Source organism: Pipistrellus kuhlii, unplaced genomic scaffold (assembly GCF_014108245.1).
Source record: "Pipistrellus kuhlii isolate mPipKuh1 unplaced genomic scaffold, mPipKuh1.p scaffold_m20_p_18, whole genome shotgun sequence".
NCBI lineage: Eukaryota > Metazoa > Chordata > Mammalia > Chiroptera > Vespertilionidae > Pipistrellus > Pipistrellus kuhlii.
Genome location: NW_023425493.1, coordinates 12,868,115 through 12,877,903, shown reverse-complemented (window position 1 = coordinate 12,877,903; position 9,789 = coordinate 12,868,115). Strand labels below are relative to the sequence as shown.

The 9,789-nt window shown below is 45.7% G+C and overlaps 1 long non-coding RNA gene across 1 annotated transcript; it reads left to right on the top strand.

The window, feature by feature from the left end:
- The first annotated feature begins 284 nt into the window (after positions 1-284).
- On the top strand, positions 285-8,542 carry LOC123652546. The gene is made up of 4 exons (XR_006741933.1): positions 285-914; positions 1,875-2,015; positions 7,646-7,750; positions 7,989-8,542. It is a non-coding gene; the product is annotated as an uncharacterized LOC123652546 (long non-coding RNA).
- Positions 8,543-9,789: the final 1,247 nt, after the last annotated feature.

Below are 9,789 nucleotides of genomic sequence, written 5' to 3'. Positions count from 1 at the left end.
GTCAGTGTCCGGGGAATCGGAAGGCTACCATTACAAGAGAAAAATAGGCGCTCCTCACTCTGCCTGGCATCTGGGCACAAAGTAGCTGCAGAGGGAACAGCAAAGCACTGTGTCAACCGGTAAGATGGTCCATCATCCACAAACCCGTTACTAGTACAAAGTTTGAGTGAATTTTCCGCAAAAAAAACAATTGTTTGGTTGTGAGGGTGGGCAGAAGTGCGTTGTATTTTTTTTAAGATGGAGATGTCCCCTTTGGAAACAAAAGTAGGGTTACTTGTGCTGAGATCCCACCAGACCAAGAGGGAAACCTCAAATGGCTGGGACATACCCCCTCCCTCCTGATGCTCTCCCAGCTCTTGTCTCCAGGGCTGACCTGGGGGACTGTGTGCCTGGACAGAAGCAGCAGCAGCAGCCGGCGCTATGCAAATGTTTTCTTAATCATGTCCCGGCCATTGCTCCATTGTGAGGCTTTTAAGATAATTTATTAATTTTATCTGTCATTGCCGAGGCTGGAGCAGTGGGCTGTGGGCTTCTGCGGTGTGTGAGCTAGAGGTTTCTTCCCGAGTTATTTATTTGATCGTGATATTAAATATTAGCAACTCTAACAGCTGGTGTGTTTATCCTGACTTGAGTGTATTAACCTCTTTCGCCCTTTTTTCCAGAAGAAGGACTCGGCCCCGCAGATTTGACTGTCAGCTGTGGTGCCTGGCGGCCCCGCCGGTTGGCATCCTGACAGAATCTCAAGTCCAGAGCAGCAAGTAAACATGGATGACATTGCGGCGCGAGGGGGACGCGAGCACATGATGACTCGAGGCACCTGCAGCTGCTTGCACCCAAATCAAAGTACAGGCTGAGCTCACTGGGATGGAAAAGCATGGAATTTACTTAACGGGAGTGAGTTGGCTCCGTGCGAGGTGAGGGAGGAGCGGGCTTGAGGGGAGGACACAGGAGGAGAAGATGGAGTCAATGGCACTTTGCCCACTGACAAGAGTCAGCTGAAACACCTTGGGGGAGAAATCCCCAGGTCATGAGGCCCATTGTCTCCCATACTGTGGGTAGGGGTGCGCAGCAGCCAGTGCTGAGCTGACAGGCCCTTGATATAAAGGACAGGCCAGGAAAGCTGTGCTACCGGGTAGGACAAAGTTGATGTTCACTTAACAAGCATGGCTTCAGGCCTACAACTACATTTTACTGGCCGCGTGACCTCCAGTGAGTAATTGAATCCTTCAGCCTCAGTTTCCACATCTGCAACATGGAAATAATTACCCGTAACCATGGTGAGCCCTAGACAAATGACAGAGTAGATGAATAAAACATGCCTACCAAGAATTACTAGTTTATTGTCTCTCCTTACCCAGCAAGAATGGACTTGACCCTTCTCCACTGACAGCCCCATTTCTAAGCTCTGCAGCTTCCTTTTGTCCTGGAGTTGAGCTGCAGGGATGTCCTAACTCCATCATCTCCCCTCCCTCCCTGTTACAGAACCCAGAGTCCCTGGGATGCTGACACAGGGAGGAGGGGTAGAAGTGATTCAGTGTTCAGCTTCACAGGCAAGATGTGCCCCTTGGAAGAAACATGTTTTCTTTGAGGGCCCACCCGCAGCCTTAGGATGACTCAACACTGCTGGTGGTGATGGATACACACAGGTGGGGTTCAGAGTCAGGAAGGATGGAGAGGCAGGGAGGGAGGCCGGGGTTGCTTTAGGATGCTAGATGGATGAGATGCCTCCATTGTTCCAGAAAGCCAGGTGCTTGGCACCTCCAAGCATGGTCCAGGCCACTCAGTTCAAAAATTATACAGTATTCCCATTCAAAGTAAAGCTTAATCTTTATCTGTTATTTGCATTTTGACAGGCATCTCTCCTTTCTCTGCAGATCAAGGCTTAATTCAAATGAATGACTTTTTAATAGTGGATGTCTAGTATGCGGCACCTTCTGAGAGTTGGGAGTGGGGACATGAGGACCTTTCCTGCCTTTCCTCTAACCATGCCACCTCATTCAGCACCTACAGGTGGGGTGAGCTGTGTGTGTATATCTAAGGCAGGAGTCAGCAAACTGTGACCCTGATTTTGTAAATTAAGTTTGATTGGGCTGTGGCCATGCCAGTTTGTTTACTTACTGTTTCTGGCTGCTTTTTGGCCTAATGGTAGAGTTGTGGGGTTGAGACAGAATGTATAGCCTGCAAAGACCAGAATATTTACTCTCCAGTCCTTTTCTGAAGACTTGCCAACCCCAGTCTAGGTTAACATGTAGCTTAGATTGACTATAGTTCAGAGGCCTGGGTATGATCCAATCAGAACCTACTTTTGACCCTATCAAAATATAAAGCATGAAAAAAAAACAAACCATATGTTCAGGTATTTATAAAAATACTAATGCTATCTCAAAGTAAAGCCTTTTACTTTTATCTGATCTAAGACTCACAGTAACCCAGGAGTAGCTATTGTTAACCCAATTTTAGAGGTATTAAAACACTGGCTTTAGGAGTTAAATAACTTGGTCTATGTTTCATAGTCGGTAAGGGGTGCAGCTAGAATTGAAATCTGGGCTGAAGGGAGATCTTAACCACCTCTTCTCTATACTCCTCAAATGGTGACTATAACTACCACTTATCAAGCATTTATTAAGTACCAGGAACTATTGTCTGACTTCCCACATTTTCTCATTCAATCTTTAAACCGACGCAGGAATTGGCAGCCCCATTCCATATCTAAAGTTTCTGCAGCTTTAATTAAGCGTGCCCCAAATGAATGACCTCAACAGCAATGACTGATGATGACCCTTTATCAGTCCCCCACATCTCTGATGGAGGCAGAGATCCCTGTTAGTTATGCTCCCTCCTGGGGGTTTCAGCTGCTCCCCCACCTTCTTCCGAGCTGGGAGAGCTCAGCGTGTACCCTCCCTCTCCCACATCAAGGCAGTTGGGCCAGTCCTGCAGAGTGGCAGGTGGCAGAGGGACTCTGGGTGTCTAGTTGGGAGATGGGAGTGACAGAATGGACCAATGCGTGGTTTGGCTAAAAAAGACAAGAGATGTGTGGTTTCTCGGCTGCTGGCGTGCTTTGGCTCAGGAAAGGCAACAACACTAGTGTTTCCGTCTTTCCAGCTTCCCCAGCGGTAGAAGCCACCGGGTCCCAGACCAGCACAGCTCTGGGCCACCACACCATCAACACTGCACACTGCGCATGCTCTCGCGCCTTCCCAGCCGCCCTCACTGCCAGGATGATGTGCTAGCTCTCAAATGACTCTGCTGTTGACTGATGATAGCACCACAGGCCAGATGCACTGGGACAATCTACTGTGTGTAAAAATTTAGAACCACGATGCTAAAATAGTTACCTGTCTACTTCTGCCAAGACCTTCAAGATACCCCGTTCTGCCCAAGGATCAACTAGAACAAAGAGCTGTTCTGAGTGGCCGTGACACTCAGCAGTGTGAGTTCATTATTGCTTGGTTTCTCCTTAGACTTTAATTCTTCCCGTTTTGCATTTTTAGTCCGTTTCTGTCAGAAAAGACAAAAGGTGGGATTCAAGAAACTGATAAAAATAAACATGTTTCTTTGGTTACTGCTGTGACATTACTAACTTTTGGGTGAGGGGCAGTTGGTTGGCATCTGTCACATAGGGTGTGAGTACAGAGAGAATCGCATCTTCGGCCCTATCTGTCATTCTCACTCCTGAACGCAGGACCTACATAAGCTGTTACCTGTTTCATCTCTACCTGATGTCCTACAGGCACCTTCAACCCAGCAGACTCAAGAGAGAGCTCTTTCTCCTCATGCAGTGGTTATGGGCCTCCCCATCCACTCAGTCCCCCAAATAGCAATCCAGGACCCCCCTCTGACATTTCCTTTTCCAGCCCTTAATCCTATCCCACTCTTAGTGTCCTGGCTTGGCCCTGATCATCTCTCCTGGACTGTAGCCTCCCAACAGCCCCTCCAGCTCGTAGGAAACAACAGACTCTTAGAACAAACAGAGATAAAGATGTCAATCAAGAAAAAGCATAAACGGGGAGGATAGTGTCAAGGAAGAACTGAAAACAAGGACCTGCCCTCTGATTACCAGTATAATGAGTGTTTGAAAACCAACCGGTGTACAAGTCTGAGGATTCAGAAGCTGTGGGGCCAGGAAGCGTGCTTATTGTCATGGCTGTCATTGGCTACAAAACAGTCATTGGTGAATGGTCCCTAACCCCCAAACGAAGTAAACGGAAAACAGGAAGTCTGTTTTTGAATTTAACGAAGTTTGATTGTCAAATTTTTAAAAACACTGACTGAAAAAGCTACTTTCATTTGACATGTGTCTTACCTAACGTTTCATGTTTGGGAAGATGAAGCAGGCTTTGTCTGTGCAATGCCCGCAGAGAATTTTGAAGTTAGGTAAACAAATAAATAGTAACCTTGGGGGAGGCCCCCTCTTCTTCCCCCACAATCCCGTCCCCCAACATCAGATGTAGTCATTCATCTCCTCATAACACTATTATAATATTACAGTTATCATTATCACACTATTATGATTCCAATAGCAAGTTAGGGGACATGAGCAGAGTCCTCCCCTGAAGAAGTCCCATGAATAGAAATGGTGGCAGTTAAAGTGGCGCTAACACTAGCTGCCACACGAGATACTGTGTTGAAATGTGCAAAGTGGGCAGATGAGGGGCGTGGGGGTGCCCTTGGTGCCCCCAGAGAATGTGGGGCTCTTGGGCACCTGTACTTCCCTTTTCATTGTGGGGATGGAAAGAGGGCTCACACACAACTGCCATGTTCTGTGAAGCACTATTCACAGCAGCCAAGACACAAAAACAACCTAAATGTCCAGAGATAGATGAATGAATTTTTAAAATGTGGTACCCACATACAAAGGGATATTAGCCTTTGAAAAACATTTAAAAATGTTTCTTCTTTAGCCCAGGGACCTGATAGCATCATCTCAAAACTGTCCTTTTCCTGTGCCTACTCCATCACACACATGCGCGCACGCGCGCGCACACACACACACACAGATACCTCCCTCTCATTAATTATGCAAGATCAATGCATTCTAAAGATCAATGCTGATGTTTGCACTGCACTGATAGCAATACTGTATTGCCCACTGAAAATCTAAAGGGGTAGATCTCATGTTAAGTGCTCATGCACCCACCCACAAACATCCACTCACACACAAAATCCGTAATGCCTTTAAATATTCAAAAAACTAAATTAAACCAAACAAAAACATACTGTGACCCTATTTCTTCTGCTAGTTGCTGCTCAATATCTTTGCTGTCATCTGCAGCAAAACCCTCAAAGGAGTTTTCTCCCAGTTTTATCTATATATAACTGACATATATTAGTTGAGAGTGTACAGCATAATAATTTGATATATGTATATATTATGATATAATCAGCACAATAAGTTTAGTTAACATCCACACCTCACAGTTACATTTATCTTCTGTGATAAAAACTTTTGAGATTTACTTTCTTAGCAACTTTCAAATACTGTATGTGATACAGTATTATTAACTAGGGTTATTGTGATGACTATATTCCCAAAACTTATTTATATTATAACCGGAAGATGGTACATTTTTACCACCTTTATCCATTTCTGCCATTTCTTTTCTGTGTCTATGAGTTTGGTATGTTGTTTTTTTAAGATTTCAATATAAATGAAATTACTTAATATTTATATTTCTCCATCTGACTTATTTCACTTAGCTTAATGTCCTCAACAGCCATACTGTTGCAAATGGAAGGATTTCCTCATGTTGTATGACTGAATATACATCACAACTTCTTTATCCATTTAGCTGTCAATGAACACTTAGGTTGTTTCCAAATTTGGGTATTGTAAATATGCTGCAATGAACATAGGAGTGTTTTGGGGGTTTTATTGTTGTTTTTTTTTTTTTGTGTGTGTGTGTGTGTGTGTGTGTGTTTTAAGATAGTGCTTTTGTTTCTTTTGGATATATACCCAGAAGTATTGCTGGATATGATAGTTCTATTTTTAATTTCTTGAGAAACCTCTATCCTGTTTTGCATAGTGGCTACACCAATGTACACTCCCACCAAGAGTGCACAAGGGTTCCCTTTTTTTCCACATCCTCACCAACACCTCTTGCATATCTCTTAAATGAAAGCCATTTTAATGGGTGTGAGGTAACATCTTATTGTGATTTTGAAATCCTAAGCTCATGGCACATTGTAAGCGCTCAATAAATATCCCACAGTGGGTCTTCATCTATGAAGAAACCTAGTTTCTTCATTATCACACTATTATAACTAGTGGGTTCAGGGTCCCGGTTACAGGAAGAAAGGAGGGTTAGACATTTATCCACATGCCCCTCTCCTGGTGGTTCTGTAAATAGAGATAGATTATAACTGGAGCATCCATCAAAGCACTGCGCCTTCCCGGAGAAAGTAAATGCTCACAAAGTGCTGGGGGTGGGAGTCGCTAAGGGTGAGACTTTGATTTGCAGGATTTCAGTTTTATTGAAAGAGCATGTTGGGGTGCTTCCCTCATCATGGGACTGGCCCCCTTTGTCCTTCCTCTTCCATCCCTGCCTCACAGCTACACCCCACGATCAATCCTCTGCCCCGGGGGACCAGGCAGGACCTGGCACTCAGACGCACTCATCCACATGGACCCAATCGATGCCCAGATCAATGCTGATGTTTGAAATCAGAATCCGCAGCATGCGCTTCACCCGGGGCATTTTCCTCGGCCACGCTGGGACTCCAGGAGCTGTGGCCTTTTCCCCTCGAAAATGAAAGCGGTTTTTGCAGACACAGTAGTGGGTTTCAGAACTGCAAACCGGAGAGGCGTTCTGATTCCATAAAAGGTCCCCAGAGGAAACCATTTCAAGCCAGACATGTTTCTTCTTTAGCCCAGGGACCTGATAGCATCATCTCAAAACTGTCCTTTTCCTGTGCCTACTCCATCACACACATGCGCGCACGCGCGCGCACACACACACACACACACACACACACACACACACAGATACCTCCCTCTCATTTAACTAATGTAAGCAGGGAATAGAATCAGTTCCTCAGCCTCCTGCACTCCATCAGAATGTGGAAGAACAATAAGGTATCAGGAGGGAGGGTTCTAACGACCATCCCTGCCTAGAGCCACGCACACCCGAGGATCTTCTTAGCGGGGAAGTCTCTCTTGTGTTCCCCTCTGTCTAGGTCGGGACACCGCTGCCCCCGTGTTTGTGTTGGGACAGGGCCACCCAGCCCTGGACATCCTGCAGAGAGAGGCACCTTGAAGTGTCTCGTGCCGACCTCACAGAGCCCTGGTCTGCCCATCCGGGTCAGCAGAGCCTGCTCCACACAGGCAGCTGGCACTGCTGAAGGATCGGGGGACTTGGAAGAACTGCGTGTTTGTCCCTGTGCTTTGTGGAGCCCGCACATGGACGAGCAGCTCGCCTTCCCTTCCCTGGGAAGACAGAGAAATTGGCCTGGGAAGGAGAAGGGGTTTTACGAATCAGACAACATGCCTCTCACCTCCTCCTTGCCTGGCTTTTAGCTACCTGGATTGATGGAAACTGGTGTGTTCTAGAACATTCCTCCTTTGGAGAATGTGGAATTCAGAGATGTCAGAGTTGGAAGGAATATCAGAGGTTGATATTCATCCATTTCTTCCGCTCCCATTTTACAGGTGAACAAACCAAGGAGAAAAGGCCATATAGCAAACAAGGAGCAGGATGAAGCCTTACCACAGATATTCACTCCAGAATTTCCACATAGGAAAGGCTCATGGCAAGTAATGCGGAGAGGGAAACTATAATAGGATACGTATTTTAAAGCTGCTTTTACTCACAACATAGTATTTATTACCTAAAATGCAAGTTTTCTTGGGGGGAGGCTTTGCTAGAGTCTGGTAGAGTTTAGGTGGGCCACTAAAGATTTCTCTCCCTGAGTACCCTTTGGTGCACCACAGAATCCAGAAATTCTGATGCCTAATTTAGGGCTGTGTCCACCATTCATCATTGCCTTTCCAGGGATGCTGTAATAGAAGATAACCATCTGAACTTCCCTCAGAGTGTCCTCTGGAACCAAGGTCCTGGACTCCACCCTGGCATCAGCTGGGTGATGCCTCTTTTATTGTATGGTTTGGGGCATCTGTAGTCCTTTAAGATGCTACAGCTAAGGAACTAATGTCCTTCAGATCAGTCTTGCTCAGAAATTTCAAAACGGGTGGCCCAGAGAGTCCTCATTTCTCTGCTCACTCTGGATCCACCCCACGCTCTTATTTTCTATGATACAGCCCTGCCAGCATCCTGCTACCCAGAGCCCACTGGACTGCTTTGCCTCACCCCATAGAACTCACTTCAGGAACAAAAGCCCCACACAGGCCTGGCAGCTGTGCCCAAATCCATACCATTCAGCCCTACATACATTGTTAAGATGAGTCGTTGGGGGTTTGCCAATAAGTCAGAGTTACCTGTCCCTTCTCCTGAGAAAAGAACTATATGTTCTTGCCTCAGTGATGGGAGATACACAAACTGAAAGTGTTCCTTATCACGGTTTTGTTTGTTCTTCCCCTTCCTCCTGCCCAAGCAAGTGTTGTGTCTTTACGAACGGCCTGCATTTCCGAAAGAATGTTTCACAGCACACAACTCCTGTGAAACACTCTGGAAAAAGGGAAAAAGCCAATACAACTTTTATTTCTCATTTGTTGTTGTTGTTGTTGAAGACATTAAGGATCTTTTCTTTCTGGTTACTGTTCTGAAATGTTCCGTGTGTGTCTAGTTGAGATGCTTCCTACTCATTGTGCCTGGCACTTGATGTCTTTTTCCATTTGAAGAATCTAGGAAAAAAATCTCTTGTGTTAATTCTCTGGTACATCTCACTTCTCTTATCACCATTATTTATTTTAATTGGACATTGAACTTCCTGAATTAATACTTGACATCTCTTATGTTTCCGAGACTTGAGACCTTTTCATCAACCAACCTACATGGTGTGGTGTCCAATGATAGAAACCTGCCTGGCTGGGCAGGTGGCGAAGTAGATGATTGCCCTGCCCTGGGCCTTTTTCTTGCCCATAGACAAGAGTTTCAATTTGATTTGATTGGACTATAGGATGGAGGCTTGGCTGCAGCAGGTAGAGCTGTGCTGGTTAGTACACTGGACCCCTTTCCCTAAAGCAGTCTAACACCACCACTCTCTTTGCCCACATGAACCTGGCCTTGAACCTTTTGGGAGTTACATAAATAACCCTGCCTCCCCTCAGTGCTGATGAGCTCTGTCTCCAGCAGGCTAAATTACACTGGCTTGTGTTTTATGCTGAAAAGTTCCTGTAATGGGCATACATAGGCCTACGCACTCAACTTCGGGACTTCACATTATCCTCATGTGCTATTGAAGGCACGTGTAACTCTGATGCAGGTCTCTCTGTTTACAGGTAGCTGAAATGACCATGTTGATGCCTTCATAACCAGTCAATTCAGATAAAGCTGTCAAGCTGAGTATGTCCCAATCCTCACCGAGGTCTGCTTGGAGAACAGTTAGACCACTCTGGGTAAGAACTTTCCGTTTCTCTTTCACCCCTAATCCTGGTCAGAGAGAAATTAAAGATTAAGTCTACGATCTGCTTAAGGTGACCAGCTGTCCTGGTTTGTTGAGGAGCTGCCCAAAATGAAGGGCCCTCGTTGCTAAAACAAGGATAGCGCTGGGGAAACTGGGATGGCTGATCACCCCATTGAAGATCGTCAGAGAACATAGATTCAGCTGGTTTGAGAGAAAATTCCAGTAAGGTGAGTGAAGAGAGAGGTGGGAAGAGATTCCAGGCATGTGACA